The sequence below is a fragment of the Petaurus breviceps genome, unplaced genomic scaffold (genome assembly GCF_028583685.1).
Source record: "Petaurus breviceps papuanus isolate PSGF00001 unplaced genomic scaffold, PetGlider_PUasm1.0 126, whole genome shotgun sequence".
Lineage (NCBI taxonomy): Eukaryota > Metazoa > Chordata > Mammalia > Diprotodontia > Petauridae > Petaurus > Petaurus breviceps.
Window position 1 is genome coordinate 76,693,108 of NW_027185655.1, and position 19,082 is coordinate 76,712,189.

Genomic DNA, 19,082 nt, shown 5'->3' on the forward strand with positions numbered 1-19,082 from the left:
AGATTCAAGAAGACCTGAATTCAAGGGTGACCTCAGATACTTCTTTGCTGTGTGAACCTGGGCAAGTCACAACCTCTGTTTGCCTGTTTCCTTGGCTGTAAATTGGGAATGATAGTAATAGCACCTACTTCCTTGAGTTATTATGAAGATCGAATGACACAATAATTATAAAGTGTTTAGCACAGTGCCTGGTGCATAGTAAGAACTATATAAATGTTAGTTATTGTGAAATTTAAAAAGTTTGAGAGACATACTTCTGGATAAGTACTCATTTTTTTATTACTAATGCTAGCATTTTATTAATAAAAGGAATGTTCATTTGGCTGTTTCTCTCTTGGACCAAAGATGACTCATGGTAGCAGGCCCCTGGAAGGGTGGGTGTTCCTGAGGGTGGTAAATTGAGAAAGAATGAAAATTACAATGAGAGATGGACCTATTCAAATGAGAGATATAACTTTGATTATGTAATTTACTTCCAAATCACACCCTGACAGGGGAAATCTAGACAAAGAATCTATATCCTCCACCCAAGCTGGAGCAGAAAACACTGGTCTAGGAGTTTCACCTCAATGCTTTAATTGAGGAGAAAAATCCTATCTTACTAGTCCCATCTTTCAGAGGAGGAGTTTAAAAATGAGGACTTTAGAAAAAGGGAGAACTCTGGATCTCCCTAAATCATTGATGATTAATGATCATTTTTCTCATTATTATTGTTATTATTGTTTATTGGGACTGATGAGATTGATAAGAGAAAAAAGAACCTAGGGCAGAGTGTTGGGGTGCACTCTTGTTAGGGGACCAGATATGGATGATAATTCAGAAAAGGAGATAAGACATAACCTATCCCCTCAAGGAATATAGTAAAGGGATCTGAAGTTAATGAATATACTTACAATGCAGAATATGACAGGATAAATACATCTGAGGGTAATGTGAAATCTGAGGAGGTGGCATTTGATTGAGGCTATGAAGAATAGGTGGAATTACAAGGACAGGGTACAGTCTAAGCCAACACAGAGAAGTTCAGAATTTTGTGGAGCAAAAAGTTTTCTAGCTTGACTGGAACTGGGAGCAGAGAATATGGAGTACTATGAGATAAGACTATGGAGGTACTAGGTTATTGCTGAAGATTTTTTGAACAGAGGAGAGATGTGACCAGAATTGTTATTTTATTTTATTTTTTACACATTTAATTTATTTTTAGTTTTCAACATTTACTTCCATAAGTTTAAAATTTCCCCCCCCTCTACCCTTTCCCCCTCCAAGACAGCCTAAAATCTGATATAGTTTATATATATATATATATATACATATATATATATATGTTCCTATTAAACATATTTCCACATTAGTCACATTGTAAAGAAGAATTATAATGAATGGGAGGAACCATGAGAAAGAAAAAACAAAACATAAAAAAAGATCTGCTTTGCTCCACATTCATACTCCACAGATCTTTATCTGGATGTGGATGGCATTTTCCATCATGAGTTTTTGGGAATTGTTTTAGGTCTTTGCATTGCTGAGAACGGCTAAATCTATCAAAATCAGTCATCATAGACTGTGGCTACTACTGTGTACAATGATCTCCTGGTTCTGCTCACTTCACTCAGCATCAGTTCATACAAATCTTTCCACATTTTTCTGAAGTTTACTGTTCATTATTTCTTATAGTACAATAGTATTCCATTACATTCATATTCTACAACTTGTTCAGCTTTCCCCAATTGATGGGCATCTCCTCAATTTCTAGTTCTTGTCCACCTCAAAGAGAGCTGCTATAAATATTCTACTCATGGGTCCTTTTCCATTTTTATGATCTCTTTGGGATACAGCCCAAGAAGGGGTGTTGCTGGGTCAAAAGGTATACATATTTTTATAGGCCTTTGGACATAGTTCCAAATTGCTCTCTAGAATGGTTGGATCAGCTCACAGATCCACAAACAATGAATTAGTGTTCCAACTTTCCCACATCTTCTCCCACATTTATCATTTTCATGTTTGTCATATTAGCCAGTCTGATTGGTGTGATGTGGACCTTCAGAATTGTTTTGATTTGCATTTCTCTAATCAATAGTGATTTAGAGCATTTTTTCATATGATGATAGATAGCTTTAATTTTTTCCTCTGAAAACTGCCTGTTCATATCCTTTGACCATTTATCAATTGGAGAATGACTTGTATTCTTATAAATTTGGCTCTGGCTTTGCCAGGAGTGGCAAAGATGACAAAAGAGGAGATGATAAATATTAGAGGGGATGCAGGAAAACACTGCTCTGCTAGTGAGGATGTGAATTAGTTCCATTATTCTGAAAAGCTGTTTGGAACTATGCCCCATGAGTCACTAAAGTGTGTACAGGCATACCTTTTACCCAGCAATACTACTATTAGACCTATACTTCAAAACAAACAAACAAACAAACAAAGAGGAAAAGGATTCAAACATAAAAAAATTTCATAATGTGCTCTATCTCTTGTTTGTTCATAACAGAATTGTTATTATTCTGGAGGAAAATCAAGGATGGATTAGGGTAAAGTCGGGTTGAAGACCTTAAAGAAGACTATTGCTATAGACCAGGTAGGTGGCCTATATTAAAGGTACCATGATATAGTGGTTAGAGCTTTGAATTAGGATTCAGGAAGGTTAAATTCTGCTTGATTAACTACATAACCTTGGTCAATTCTTTTAACCTGTAATACCCTTCTTGAAGGTAGGATAAAATAAAGCCAGATAAAGTAAAATAAAAAAGGATAAAATAAAATAGTTTAAAGTATTCTGTAAATGTGAACTATTACTAGGGTGGTACTAGTTAGGATACAAAGAAAGGTGTGGTCATAGCGGCTATTTTAAAGAGGTAGTTTGACGGGAACTGGTGACTTATGTTTAAGAGAGAGGAAGGAGAGGGGAGGGTCAAATATAACCCTAAGGGAAGCAACACGAGCAATATAGGTGAGTGTTTAATCTGGGAAAGTAAAGAATGAGATGAGATCTCTTGATTATGAAAATGAAGTTACAGATAAAGTACTATGTGAGGTCTATAGAGGATAGGCTATTTCTAGCTGAGAAAATCAGGCAAAAGTTTCAAACAATACCAAGCAAACAAACCTACCAGGAAAGAGTCAGCTAGTGTTTTGTTATCATGTGCAAAGCAAGTGAACTAACTCCATCCCCAAAAGATGGTCAGGTGTCAGTTAGCAAAGGGCAAATGAGTTGGGGCTGTGAGCTACCATAGCTAGTGATTCTCTCCACACCTGTTTTTCCCTGGGCTCTATAGAAGCAATTGGAAAGATTTTATGGCCATGTCTGATAACAGGTTTATGGTGACTATGATATTTGAGCCACTCTATGAGCAAAGTCTGTTATGAATACCTAGGACCATAGTGAACAAGATTACCTGTTCTAGGAACATATCATCAATACATTTAGAATTTCCAAGGGTGTTCTTGGTGGAAGAAACTACCTTGGTGAGTGTAGACCTAAGTGGTCTTTTTCTTCACTTCTTGCTTTGATTTGGACCAACTCAGGCCTCTTGTACTTATTCCTCTGACCACTTGAGTGCAGAGTCTTATAAGAGGACATGTTGTCCAAGAACACACACCATTATTGCAAAAGAAAGTAGGGGAGAGGAACTATGAAGAAACAGTATTAACTCTTGTATCTAATGTATAATTTGGATCATCCAGTTGGGAGATTGAGGCAGGATAGTTGAGGGAAGATCTCCTCTACACAGGTTTATAGTTTGAGACAACCATGGAGTCTGGGTTTAGGGGAGATTAGATTAAGAGTGTATTAGCTTGTAGCGTTGCTTCATGAAAGAAGAGCTGGCAGAGGGTCAGGTCAGGCATTGAGAGCAACTTGGGAGGGAGGGGATTTAGGTGGGTCCCATGTCCAAGAGATGCCCTAGAACAGTAATGCCTCTTATCAAACTCATCTCTTTCTTATTATTTTAGTGAAAGAACAATCATGTCAAATAAAGGATAGAGAAGATCACAGAAGATTTTGATTTGGACAATTTTGATTATTTAAACTGAAAAAGGTTTTGTCACACATGAACCTAATGTAGTAAAAATTAGAAAGGAAACAGGTAACTGGGAAAATATTTGTAATGTTTTACCACTAAAGGCCTTATGTTCAAAATACATAAAGAGTTGATTCAAATTTTATAAGACTGAGAGTCATTCTATAATTGTTGAATGGGCAAAGGATGAAAAGAAGAAATTCAGACTCTCAATAATCATGTGATAATTTGCTCCAAATCACAAATAATTAGCGAAATGAATAATAAGGCAACTTTGAGGTTCCTCTTCATATCCACAGGACTGACAAAGATGACAAAAGAGGAAATGACAAATGTTGGAGGGGATGCAGGAAAACAGACACACTACTGCCTGAAGAAATGGCTATTTTCAGAGGAAAATGAGAAAACCCTCTGAACTAATGCAGAACTAAGAAAACAATATGTGCAACGACACCTTTGTTAAGAAAAAACAAGCTTGCATTCCATTGGCATAGCCTTCAAGAACACAGGGTCATCTAGATGCTGTATGGGAGGAACACTGTATTCATTAGAATATGAAGACAAATATGAAAGATTCAATAATATCTTTTGGAGAATGCAAAGTATGTCCTAATTACTTTAGGTGATACATAGGGGCAAAGCTGGAGATTTGAAAAAAAAAATGAAATGAACAAAGTATTAAGGGAATTTCTGTGTTTTTTTTTCTCTCTTATGCTGTCTTCATTTTTCTCAATATAACATTATGCTTATCTCTTTCCTGGGTTCATTTCTTCTTGGCTTGAATCTAGGATGTTTCCCAGCATTGCTATCATGCTATTTCAGAGTTCTAGTGACTAGAAACTGAAAGTAACTGAGACAATAAGATCAAATAAGATAATATTTGCAACACACTTAGTATAGTACTAGGCACATAGTAGCTATAGTAGGTACTAATAAATGCTTATCCCCTCCACATTTGTGGTCAGATAATCTCCCACAATTTATAGAAAGCATTAGTTTTTCTTTCCATCTAATTCCACAAAAGTGGTAAAGAAATACAAACTTGGTTGGTCCAGTCATCAAAGATGAGAATTAAAAAAAAAAATCAAAGTGCTTTGTTTTTAGGCATGTCTTTTTTTTTCCTGCTGCTTTTCAGAGTGGTATGGACTATAGAGTAGATCTTTTGTCAAAATCAAGATAATAATAGTTCATATTTATCTTAATCTTTTTTTTTTTTTGCATTTTGGAGGGCAATTGGGTTAAGTAACTTGCCCAAGGTTACACGGCTAGTTTTGTGTGTGTATGTGTGTGTGTGTGTGTGTGTGTGTGTGTGTGTGCGCGTGTGTGTATTAATATCTGAGGCCAGAACCGAACTTGGGTCTTCCTGACTCCTGGGCCAGCACTTTACTCACTGCGCCACCTAGCCGCCCTCATATTTATCTTAATTTATATGTTTGATGTAATGTGTACATTAGAAGATAATCTCCTTCTGAGTAGGGATTGTTTCATTCTTTGTATTGCTATCCCCTGTACTTAGCATATGGGATCGCTGCATGGTGGGCTTCACCAGACTCCAAAATATTATAAATTGGCAATTATATAGATGATCTAAATATAAGAGATGTCTTCAGAAGAATGTAGGGATGAAGACAGATGGATGATATAGTGAGACTGAAGAATAAATAACTGGCAACACACGATCAATTCATTGGTATCTGTGTAACATCAGGAGAAAGCAATAAAGAGCCCATTTGTTGCATAAACACTCTAAAAAGAATTCACAGAAGGCACATGGGCAAAAATATGTGGCAGCTAGAAGGTACAGTGAAAGTTGCCTGGAGTTAGGAAGACTGATTTTCCTGAGTTTAAATTGTGTCTCAGACATTAGCTGTGTGACCCTGGGCAAGTCACTTAACCATGTTTGCTTCAGTTTGCTCATTTATAAAATGAGTTGGAGAAGGAAATGGTAAATTATTTTGGTTTCCAGCATCAGTGGAAAACTATAATTTACGGATTTCCATGGCACTCAACACTAAAACCTAAAAGACAGTCATCATGGGAGCTGAAGTATCATTGGAAAAGTTCCAATTATTTCCCTGAGGTTTCATGCTGAAATGGTTATGGAGATCTTGGTGAGTCTGTGGTGGTGCTGGAGAATGGGAAAATGAAATGTGAGAGGAGACCCAGCTGGAATCTCTAAAGTGAGTGTCAAATAGATAATACAAATTGTAAAAACATTAGGCAGTTTTAATTTCAAGTAAGTACCATTATAATATAATATGCTTAATATAGGCAGAGGACCTCAGGGGTTATATACTCCAACTTGTACCTTAATTGGAATCCTCTCTCCAAAATCCTTGACAAGGGGCCATTCCCCTCCATCACTGGAGGGAAACCCACTAACTCCTGACCCAGTTCATTTCACTTCAGGACAATCTCAATTGCTGAGTATTTTTTTTCCTGATATCAAGCCTAAATCATTCTCTCTGCAACTTATAGGATTATAAGATCATAGATTTAAACTGGGAGACACTTTAGAGGCCATTGAGTCAAACTTTTTTATTTTACACATGAAGAAACTGAGCTCAGAAGGTGAAATGACCTGCTCATGGTCACATAGCTTACTGTTCCTAATGCTGCCCTCTGTGGCCAAGTGAAACAATTGACTCCTTCCATATGATAAGCCTTTAAAATACATAGATCTTGCCTTAAATCTTTTCTTCTCCAAATTAAACATGCCCAGTTCCTTCAGCTAACTTTCATATAGGATAGCAACCAGGCCTCTCACCAGCCTTATCACTCTGCTCTCTAGATGCATTCCAGTTTGTCAATATTCCTCCTAGAATGTGGTTAGAACACAGTATTACAAATGTCTTCAAGGAGGGATGTTAAGATGAAGCTTCCTAGACTGAATTGTGTGATAAGGAAACTTTTTCATTTCAACCTTCCCCTTTCTACACCTCCCCCCACTTTCCCTCTCTGCATTGTGTACTTTTTGGTGACCATACCCATGTACTTAGCAGACAAACTTTTTCTTAATTGATTAAAGTCATTTTTGCATCTCTATGGGGGTGAGGATGGGGAAATTCCTCAAACAATGCAGTCTCAAACCTTTCATTTTCCCCCATCACTATTAACTCTTGAGCAAGTGTTTGTAACTCGTGTGTGTGTGTGTGTGTGTGTGTGTGTGTGTGTGTGTGTGTGTGTATCATGGGCCCCTTTATGAGTCTGGTGAAGCCTATGGACTTCCCAGAAAAATATATGATTACAAAGGAAATTAACTATACTGAAATTCCATTATTAAAAACAATACCAAATTCATGGATCTCAGGTTAAGAACCCCTGACATAAAGTTTTATAAATTGATGAACCTAGTTCAGCCTGCTCATTTTGCAGATAAGGAAACTGAGGGTAAGAGAGGAGAATTAAATTAAGGAAAGTTCCACAGCTAGACTAGAACCCAGGACCTTTGATTTCCAAGTCAACACCCTTTCCATTTCCCTCTCACTTAATTATTTGTCCTTTGTTCTTTTCTCCAGTGCTTTTCTCTGATAAAGATCTGATATGATAATTAGTACTAATGTGTTAATGGCTATTAATAGCACATGTCTTTGCACCTTAATTGGTTACTTTTGCTAGACAATTATTTAATCCCAAGGAATTAGACTAAGTGAGAATAGTGACAGATCTGTAAGGGAGAAATATTTCATCAAGTCCTTCTCAGATTTGCAGAATCTGAGATTTGGAAATGACCCCTTTGGCATCATCTAGACCAAACACTAAATGAAAAATGAGGCCCTCTAAACATACTGGGTTGGTACTGTTGGAGGCATTGGGTTGCTAGCCATGCAGATATCCCCCAGTCTCTGTAAGCAACAATTTCTGATTGAATTCTGTCAATCAAACACTTTCTGTTTTACTCAAACTCAACACCCCTTTTGGCATTTTGAATCAACAATAATAATAGCTATTATTTATCACCTGGGGAGACCTTTTTCTCAGGTGGTTTGCTCTCTTAAACTTATTTTTAGAACAAAGAAGGTGAGTACTCTATTTTCAGACTTTGTTGTTGTTTTTTTCTTTTTTTGGAAGTCAGTTGGGGTTAAGCGACTTGCCCGAGGTCACACGGCTAGTAAGTGTTAAGTGTCCGAGGCTGGATTTGAACACAGGTCCTCCTGACTTCAGGGCCAGTGCTCAATTCACTGCACCACCCAGCCTCCCCAAGACTTTGTTGTTTGGTTCTCTTTTAGGTGATGTACTCAAACAAGTACTGGACCTGGAGTCAGGAAGACCTGAGTTCAAACCCAGCCTCAGACACTTAGTAGCTGTGTAACCCTGGGCAAATCATTTAACCTCTATTTACACCAGCTTCTTTGTCTGTAAAATGGGGATAATAACAGTGCCTTTCCCTCTGTATTGTGAGCATCAAATGAGTATATATATAATAATGAGTATATATAATGCCGGCAAGCATTATACTGTTATCATCATGATTAGAGAAGCCTGATCAATTTTCTAACTTCTTTTGTTGAGATAGTACAGCTTAGTAGGTGGAATGCTGTATTTGAGGTTAGTGTCTTGGAGTTCAAATTCTGCCTCTAATACTTGCTGACTGTGTGACTCTGAGCAAGACACTTAAACCTGCTTCTTTATCTAAAATGGGAAAAAAAATTAATACCTTATAAGGGTGTTACAAGACTCAAATGAGATAATGTATGTGAAGGGCTATATAAATCAACTCTTAAGGCCTGTATCCTTTCTAAAAATGTATATCCAACTGGTATATAATTCCATACATAACTGTTGTATGATGGGGAAGGCCTCTGTTATATATGCTTCTCTCAAACACACCTAACTGTCCTCTGTCCTTCATTGAACTTGCAAGATTATGCTTTAGTTAGTTACCTTGTTTCTTTCCCCTGGAATGCTCTGGATTGAGACCTATCCTTTAAAGCCCAATTCAAATGCTCTCTCTTCTGTGAAGCCTTCTTGGATTATCTTGACTAGTGACCACCTTCCCCCTCAGAACTCACCTGGCACTTTGTTTTGTATCTCTCTAATGTACTTCTCAGTGCATAGAGTGCTGGGACAGAAATTAGGAAGACCTGAGTCTAAAATCAGTCACTTACTAGCTGAGCCACCCTTGGGCAACCTCCATCTGCCTCAGTTTCTTCAACTGTAAAAATCATATTAGTACCTACCTCCTAGGGTTGTTGTGAAGATTCAATGAGATAGCATTTGTAAAGCTCTTAGCAGTGTTTGGTATATAACTGTCACTAAATAAATATTTGTTCCCTTACTTTCTTTCATCATGTAGTAATTATCTGTATTTGGATCTTAGTCCCGTTCTAGATGGCTAGTTCCATGAGGGCAGGGATTGTCTTCTGCCTAAACCTTGAACCCTAACCTCCACCCCTTCAGGACCTACCAGAATGTTCTACATAGGGTAGGCACTTAATATTAATTGAACTTAATTTGCATTTCATAGAATAAGTCATTTTATCATTGTTGTAATCATACTCTAAAGACTTTACTATAGGTCACTGATTAAATACTTCCTCTGTCTCCCAATATCTAGCCAAGGCTTCCCTTTTCATTTTATTAAACTGTCATTAGGGGAAAAAAGATAAACCATTGTAATGTAGAATGGGTTGCATATTTCAAGAATGTGAAATGTTTGGAAAATACTCTGAGATATTACAGGCAATTTTCAGTTAACTGCAAGGAGATTATATGCATTTTGGTTAATCAAGAGCTAAAAATAGTTTCCAATTTTTAACTCACATTGCCCCTCTCTTTATTCAGTTCTCTTGCTTACATATCTTTCTTGCTTATTAATTTTAATATTGTTTCTTCAACCCATCTAGCAGCTTGGATTGAATGCTTAGCCTGAAGTTAGGAAGCCCTGAGTTAAAATCTGACCTCAGACACTGTGTGACCTTGACAAATCACTTAATCTATTTGCCTCAGTTTCCTCAACTGTAAAATGTGAATAAAATAGTGCCTACCTCACAGAGTTGTTATGAATATCAAATGGAATAATACTTGTAAAGTGTTTAGCTCAGTACCTGGCACATAGGTGCTTAATAGATGCTTGTTTGCTTCCTTCCTCGATTTATCTGCCAAATCTTGAATTCCCTTTCTACTAAACAATATTGTCAAAGATAATTTGGCTATAGAATTTGCTATACATTCTGACATATCCAGAGTGTCCCTAAAGTCTTAGTGTCATTTTAAATGTTAATGACTTTGGGGTACTGGGGTGGCTAGGTGGCACAGTGAACAGAGCACTGGCACTGGAGTCAGGAGGACCTGAGTTCAAATTTGGCCTCAGACACTTAACACTTACTAGCCATGTGACCTTGGGCAAGTCACTTAACCCCAATTGCCTTCCCTCTCCTTCTCCAAAAAGTAAAAAAAAAAAAAAGACTTTGGGGTGCCCTGTATATTATTAAAGGAAATGACTTCTTTTCTAATTTTAATTCATACCTTATAATTAGTAGGTTCCTCCTCTCAGACTATTTTGCTTTAAATTTATTGGGAAAACTTTATTTTTGAGTAAAAAAAGGTCAAAGAGAAAAATAGGGAAAAATTAGTCTTGCTTAAACAGATATAATTGAAATCACGAGTCATGCCTGGTGATGGAGAATCATAACATTTGGAGACTAGCAGTAACTTCAAAGAATTTTTTTGGTCCAACTCCCTTATTTTGCAGAGGTTGGGGGTCAAGGACCTGGTAGATAGAATAAATGAATGGTAATGACGAGATAGGAAGAGACACATGTGAGACTAAAACTGTAGGTCTTCAAACTTCTAATCCAATGTTCTTTCCACTTCATCATATTACCTCCTCCACCCCTTTTTTATTGCTGCTACCATTTTGGAGGAAATTCTATTAAATATGTATCAAAGGGAGTCTCTCCTGTCCTCCCACTTAGTCCTAGGATTATATGGAAGGGACCTTTGAGGTCATCATGTCTAACCCTTTCATTTTATAGGTGATGAAACAGTATAATGTAATCTCCTAGAGGGAAGGAACTATGTTAAGGAGAGTTACATGTGAGGCCCCATATCCTTATCATTTAGAAGTGGTCTGATATAGTAGAGAGAGACAGTTTAGGGGGTCAGTATCACCTGGCTTCAAGTTCCTATCTTTGACACATACTGACTTTGTGAATCTGAGCAAGTCACTTAACTTTTCAATGACCTGGGCAACTCTTAAGTGATCTTAAACTACAGATAGTTGCCTATCTGCACTGACAGAGGGAACATCCTCACAGGAGAGCTGCCTACACCGATTAAATCAGAGATCTGAACAAAATCTTTCCTGATACCTTGTAGATATGAGATACTTAATAAATGTTGTGTTGGATTAGAGCTTAGGTTTCAACCCAGGTCCTCCAAATTCATATCCAAACCTCTTTATTCTGCACTCTGGGAAAAAAATACAAAACAAAAACCCCCAAGAGATGCTATATTTAGTAGCTGGATGTTGCCTTAGAAGTCATCTAGTATAGCCCTTTCATTTTCATCTGAGATCAAATATGACAAATATGTGGTTTTATTGGGGAGAACAAGATGAAACAAAGGACATCTCTCCCTTTGCCTGTCTCTCTGACTCTGTCTCTAGGAAGGTAGGTTAAACTGTGATCTGGAGTCAGGGAGATTTGAGATCAAATATGACCTCAGGTACTGGCTGTGTGATGCTGGGCAAGTCACTTAACTTTTGTTTGTGTCAGTTTCCTCAACTACAAAGTAGGGATAATAATGGTAACTATTTCTCAGTGAAGATCAGATGAAATAACATCTGTAAAGTGCTTGGCACAGTGGCTGGTACCTGGTGGGTGCTAAATAAATGCTCCTTCCTTCTTTCCTTTCTTCCTTCCATTCATCCATCTCTGTTTCTTCCTCTTTCTCTGAGGTCATACAGCTAGTGATCGGAAGAACCAATATTTATATCCAGGTCTTCAAACTCCAAGGTCAATATTACCATATCAACACAGACTCCATTAGTAGACTCTATTAGCAAAGCAGAATTGAAATAGCCTGAAAGAAATGTGATATGCATAAATTGAGAAAATCTACCTCACATATTCACATAGTCTGTTTGTGGCCGACCTGCGGTAGAACATTTGCTGACCTGCGGTAGGGCATTCCGAGTCCATACATTTGGACACACTGTGACTTGATTCTAATATAGTAATGTCATTTTTGTCTTCTTTTAGAATGAAGGACAACAACCAGTAGCTACTAAGTACCTATTAGGTATCTAGCACTGTACTAGGCACACTGTTGGAGATACAAAAGTAGAAGATTTGGTCCTTGCAGTTTGGGTGCTTGTAATCTCATTGGGGAGAACAAGATGAAACAAAGAGAGAAGAGTACCTGGCAGAAGACAACCAAGTACTGGGCTCCACGGTACAATAAAATCTCATTGCATAGCTAGAGAATGCAGAAGAAGGAAATGACTGGGTCAGTAAGAGGGAATGCTTCTTGGAGAGGTGATACTTGACCTGGGCATGTCCAGTTATCTTCATTGCAGTAGAGCCAGAAGACACAGATGGTTTATGATGTCAGTAGGGATTTCCTACTGTCAGCACATTGGATATGCCAGACAGCCTGGAAAGCTCTGAGCATATGGTGGTATTTATTTCTCACTGTGAGCACTATCTAAATATAGAATGGCCTGTTGCCAAGTGGCCTGGACCTGGAGAATGGGGGGCCACCCCATTTCACCCTGAACATTCTTATAGCATCATAGAGTTTAGAGATGGAAGTGAGCTCATCTAATATAACCTGTTCTTTTATTTTTACTTTTTTTAGGCATGAGGAAATTGAGACCTCATGACCATAGGCTCATAGATTTAGAGTTAGAAGTCCTCTAGTCTAAATTCCTCATTTTGCAAAGTCCTGAAGTGAGTTGCCCACAGTCACACAGATAATAAGCATGGGAGCCAGAACTCAAGTCCAGGTTCTCTGTCTTCAAATCAAGTGGTTGTTTCAGAATCACCACTCCTTCCCTGAACTTCTTGTCTTCCAAAGCAAATAGTGCAAACTCCTGCTGGATAGTGTCAGCTGCTAGGTTTTCACTGCCACCTCTTCCCCTAGTTTTCATGGAGTCCCCTATTACCAAGGACCCATTTAGGAGAACATCATAGGATTTCCTCCCTTCTTCCTCTCCTCATAATGGATGTCCTAAGCAACTACTATGGGACATTAGTCCTCCCCTTCTTTTACTCTTAGCTTTGTTCTTGGTCTCAAGAGTCATTTAGGTCAAATACTGTGGTTCTGACTAGCTTATCTGCTAGGTCTCAACCCTACACAATCTACTTCTCTGACCCTCAATTGTGGGTTGAAAAGTCTGGGTTTTAGGTAAACAATTCTCTTTGCACAAGCCTTCTCCTCCTTTTCCCCTTAGCTCAGGCATTATTGGGATATTTCACTCTGGACCCTCTGGTCAAAGGCTGGGAGAGTTGGTCTTGATCCTTTGATTCCAGAAATGGATCCCAAATCTACCTCTCACTCAGGTTCTAGGTTTTAACTCCTCCTGCATTCTTTCTTTACTTTGAGGTATCCATGCTCAGGTCCCTGAAATCAGCTCTTTTTGTTTCTCAGTCACTGTCTCTGTTTCTCCCTATGTCTGTTTCTCTGACTGTGTCTCTAGGCAGGTAGGTGGCACTGTGATCTGGAGTCAGGGAGACCTGAATTCAAATATGACCTCAGATACCATCTGTGTGATACTGGGCAAGTCGTTTAACTTCTCTTTGTCTCAGTTTCCTCAACTACAAAGTAGGGATAATAAAAGTAACTATTTCTCAGGGTTGTGAGAATCAGATGAAATAATATCTGTAAATTACTTAGCACAGTGACTGGCACCTGGTGGGTGCTTTTTTTCTCTTTCCTTTCTTCCCTCCTTCCCTCTTTCCCTCCTTCCTTTCTTCCTTCCCTCCTTCCTCCCTCTCTCACTGTAAGGTTATCTCCATTCTGACTGATATATCAGAAATGAAATTCTAACTAGTCAGATCCATTTGGCAGATTTGACCTTTGTTGGAATATTGTCTCTTTCACCTGTTCTCTACTCTATGGCTCTGCGGTATGGGTCCATATGCTTTAAGGGTTTTTTTTTTTGCCTCCCCTACTTTGGTTTCTTGAATGTTGTTTCTCAAAAGGTTTAGTGTCCCAAACTAACTTGTTTTCTAGTTCTGACAGTGCACCTTTGTGGTCCTTCTCTAGCTCCCCTGTTCATTGACTGAGTTGAATTGTTAGACATATCCCAGAGCAGAGGTTCTTAACCATTTTTGTTGCCATGGATCCCTTTGACAGCCTGGTGAAACCTATGGAACCCTTCTCACAATAATTTTTTATGCACAAAATACATAGGATTACAAGGGGAGTCAAATATATTTAAATATAATTATCAAATCATTTAAAAATCATAAGTCCCAGGTTAAGAACATCTGTTTAGAAAATAGATACTTTTCCTTGCTTGAAGCTATGGGATCCAACTTATTTTAGGAAGATGAATAATTTGTGAAGGCTTGTGCCTCTTTCTTCTGGAAATATATATGTGTATAGGTATGTATAGGGGTATGTTCATAGGGGTGTGTATCTGTATTTACAATATTGCAAACATAATTCATGGACTTACAGCAATGTTAACATAAGTCACTCCCACCCTTTTACAATTTGACAAGCTTATTTTAGGCTCATGGACAATGTTTGATTTTGATGGTCAAGGCTTTCAATATTTGTAATGTGCTCTTGGAACTCACCATGATGACACTTTGCTCAGTTGGGGGCCATGAGAGGCAGGGCTCCTTGTGGAGCAAGGGAATGGGGTATGGGTGGCATGGGGTTGCATACCAATTTACTCTGGGTGAGCTGATTAAGCTAGAGCATCTTTGGGAAGGTTGTAAACTTTATCACCTCCCAGTTTAGTCCACTGTCTCTTTGTCCTATTTTTACCTCTCCCACACTGAAAGCATGGGAAAGGGAAAAAAAGTCATTGAATCACAGGGTATGAAAGGAAAAAAGTAGAAGGATGAAGGAGAAAAGATAGAGAAAAAAATGAGAAGAACAATAGCTCTGTATCTCTTACCACCCTTTGCTCTATTTACATTGTCAGTATGACTGGGTGAGGAAGTGAAAATCAGATGAAAATTTATTTGTGGTCAGTTTGGTATAATGGAAAGAGTACTGACTTTGAATTCAAAGGACCAGGGTTCAAATTCCACCTCTGACACTACCTGTTTGATTTTGGGCAACTATTTTAATTATCCTGGGCCTCATTTCCACCAACTGTAAAATTAGGGGGTGGTCCAGATGACTTCTGAGGTCCCTCTACTTCTATATCAAAGATCTTATGGTCTCTGAGATGAATTCCCTATAAATGGAGAGGCCTATCTCAATCATCCACCAAAATGTTCAGGGCTATTCCAAATGGTACACAATCTAAACACCAGTTACACTGGCCCTAGGCTATGCTCCTATACTTTCATTAGAATGTATTTGTCAAATGTTCTGAGAATTCAGTATATAAATTTAACTGAATAATGAAGCTTTAGCCTTAAAATCTGTTCCATATCCTATCTCATTCCTCAATATCTATCTCCTTGTTCTTTACAGATTGCATCACTTCTCTGACTGATGCAAAGCACCAAACCAATTTGTCTCTTTGTATAAGCTATTTTGTATACCTTCTCTGTCTCCTTGCCCATCCCAGAAGTAAAGGAATTAACAAAGCCATAACTGGTTTAGCCTAAACTGAGATACTAAATGTGCAAATGAAAGAATTAAGCAAAGTAGTCGATCATATTAAAAAAAACCCAACCCAAAAAACAAAAGGAAAATAATGTTTCCCAAAAGCCAAAATATACATAATTAACTTACTGTTATTGGAGAAATCTCTATGAGACTAAAGTCAGTATCTTACAACACTTACTGAACCCCTCAGTGACTTTATGTCCTCATTACACTCACTAGGAAAATATTTGGTACATTCCTAGTCTGACCTTTAAACAGTAAAAAGTTGTAGTCAGAGCAACTTTAACCTGCTTGTTAATTACCTTTATTTTCTTTACTAGCCTTTGTCCAGCATGAAACTGTTAAGTGGAGAGAGATAACTTGAATTCCTTACTGGAACTCAGTTATCTCAATATCCTTTGATATTTTCCCCAAGCCCATAAAAAGAAAGTAGGGGGCATCCAAACAGATTGTCTTAACCTCTGAGATTTTCTTTGATAGGTCTTAAAGAATCTGACAGATTTATTATTTGGTAAGAGCACCATTTTCTGCCTTTTCCTCTATTTTATGTGGTAACAAATCATGGCATCCATGACTGTCCACTGTAATCCAAATCTATAAAGGAACAGAATGGACTATGTATCTGTCTTCAGCATTATTCTTTCAGTAATAAAGCTGAGTCCCAAATAGAATGCTGCTAGAGAATTATAGTTTGTACATCTGGATGGCAGAGGCTCAGAGATTTGCTCTTATTTGGTGTCCTAGGAATGCAAAATAAATTTTGATAGCACTTGTCAGACTTGCTAATCATCTTGATTAATCGTCACATCTCTACAATTAGGTCTATATTCTCAGATTATTCACATGCCCTTTGAACTCATGGAATTCACCACACTGGATCATCCAGGTTAACACTTTTGCCTTTACTTCAGTTACCTGACAAGAGTGCTTTGTTGATCTCAATGATCTGAGTGGCTGTAGTTCTGTAGACCAGGTCCCAGAAATTTGTGGGAAGTTAGGAATTCAGAGTAAGGAGGATATAACTTTAATATCAATGTTTTATGCAGTATATGCTAGCAAATGTTTAGTATATGCATTGTATGCTGGTAAATGTTTAACAAAACTGTCTGGAAAGAGAATGTATGCACAACACAAATTTAAGTTAAAACTGTATTTTTGTTCTTTTCCCCCATCACTTTCTTAAGTCTGGACAATCTAGAAAACAATAAATCAGGCTCTGATTTGTGGCATTTGCTGATTTCTGAGGTTTAAATGTTCACACTGAAAATTTCACAATTGGCTCTTGAGAATATCATGGTACAAGCTGGCCCCAGCACACCCCCACTTTTGTCCTATTGCCAGTGTTCAGGTTTGTCTTTATGATGTTAGTGTGTGGAGCCCCACTTTTATACTAGGATAAGAGGAAAATAGATTTTTAAGCTTAAAGGAACTCCAGAGAACATCTGGTTCAAATGCCTCATTTTACAGATGAAGAATGTCACACAGTCAAAAGTATTCAGGCTTTAAATACAGGTTCTTTGACTCCAAATCTTGTGCTCTTTCCAGTACCACAGTGTATGACAATGGCTTTCAGCAGATATTAAAACATAACTTAAACCTGAAATCGTAGAAACTATATTTAGAACTAGAAGAGGTTTTAGAGATCATCTAATACACCCCCCCCATTTTACAGATCAGGAAATTGAGGCTCAGAGAGGTTAAGGGATGTGCCCAAAGTTACACAAATAATAAGTGACAGAAATGGGATTTGAACTCAGTTACTTTGACTCAAGTAACTATCCTTTCCATTGTATGCCTCTATCTGTGCTGACCTCATTTGCAGGATATAAAGCACAAATTTAATATGTAACCAAAAATAGCTCATTATAGAGTTGTACTATAATGCCCTAACATAAATGGAATGTAGAGAATATACAGTAGCCTTCCTGCAGTAAGAGATTTTTTCAAACTACAGTTAAGCACAGGTCACATAAGTACATATTTAGAAATATGGCACAGAGATTCCCAGCTTAGCTGATTAAATGTTCTCTAGTTAGGTAGTTAGTACCATTTACTTAAACATGTAACCAAATGACTTAAAATGACACTGAAAATATCCCAGTATCATTTATAAGTCATTTGTTTTTAGGTTATGAAATAAAGTTAGGGGGATAACTTATTTTTTTTTAAAGATAGACCACAGGCAGTCTGAACTAAAGAGAAAATGATTAATATATTTGCTATGGGAAGTCCTTTTTAAGGGTGAAGTAGCTGTATGGAAAATTTTGAAAACTATGAAGTAATTGAACAGGATGGCCCAGATTATTACAGAAAATAGTATCACAGACCTCAGAAAGCACAGATGGGGAAAAAAGAGCATATAGGTTTTATGTCTTAAGAACTCTTTTCCCCCCACAAGCCCCCCCCCCCCCCCCCCCCCCTATTTTCTGTGAAAAAAAAACCCCTTCCCCCCCACACCCCCCCCCCCCCCCCCACACAGAACAAAACAAAGAAAAGCCCTCTTTGTCCCTCTCCCACTCCAGGGCAAAAGAAAACAAGAATGTTATAAAATATCGTACCTTATGGAAATCTGTGATATTGAATTATCAGTTGCTCAGGATGAGCCTGGAAATGTTACCCTATTGTTTAATACATTTGTAGATATATATTTACATATTTATATGCTACAGACCTTATCAATGGTTGGTCAATTTGAAGTCTCCAAAATTATGATAAACTTCAGATGAGCTTTTTCCTCTTCTTCCTAGGAAAGCTGAAATTTTCCTTGCCTATTTATTAAAATTTGCTTGGTCTGCAGTGAGTTTTGAGCAACTGTGGCCTCGGAGTTGCAAGTGTTCTCTCTGAATATATCATTCTTACCTCCCCCCTCCCCATCTATATTTGGTAACTGAACTCATGTTTCAGCAGAGGGTCACTATCTGGCATTCCAGTAGCAGAGCTGTTAGATTTGTAACTCTGAGTAACTGAGCACTGAGAGTGTGTGGTTCTTAGAAACTTAAGGGCATTGGTAGAGGGAGAAAAGGTTTCTGTTGCAATCAAGATAGTATTTAAAGCATGTGCTCTTATATTCTAATCTTGAAGGTCACCTGCCACCGCACTTTTGTGGAGTTCCTAATCAATGCAAGACATTGCAAGCAATTTGTTAATGGGGGAAAAATGGAATCTTTATAAAGAATTCTCATTTTAGGGGGGCGAGCCAAGATGGTGGAGTAGAAGCACAACCTTCCCTCGGCTCTGGCTTCCACCTTCCACAATCCATGTAAAAAGGAGACTCTAAACAAACTTTGGAGCTGCAGAACCCACACAATGACACAGAGAAGC

The 19,082-nt window shown here is 37.9% G+C and overlaps 1 protein-coding gene across 5 annotated transcripts in view; it reads right to left on the minus strand.

The window, feature by feature from the left end:
- Positions 1–18,630, minus strand: part of PALLD (palladin, cytoskeletal associated protein) — a 543,092-nt gene extending 524,462 nt beyond the window's left edge. For 2 of the 5 annotated variants that reach the window (XM_069097232.1, XM_069097207.1), the window contains exon 1: positions 18,320–18,630. The gene's annotated coding sequence lies outside the window, so the exon portion shown is untranslated. Of the gene's footprint in view, positions 1–11,835; positions 12,045–18,319 lie in introns of all 5 variants that reach the window. The other 3 variants (XM_069097225.1, XM_069097216.1, XM_069097213.1) reach the window with 3 other exon arrangements.
- Positions 18,631–19,082: the final 452 nt, after the last annotated feature.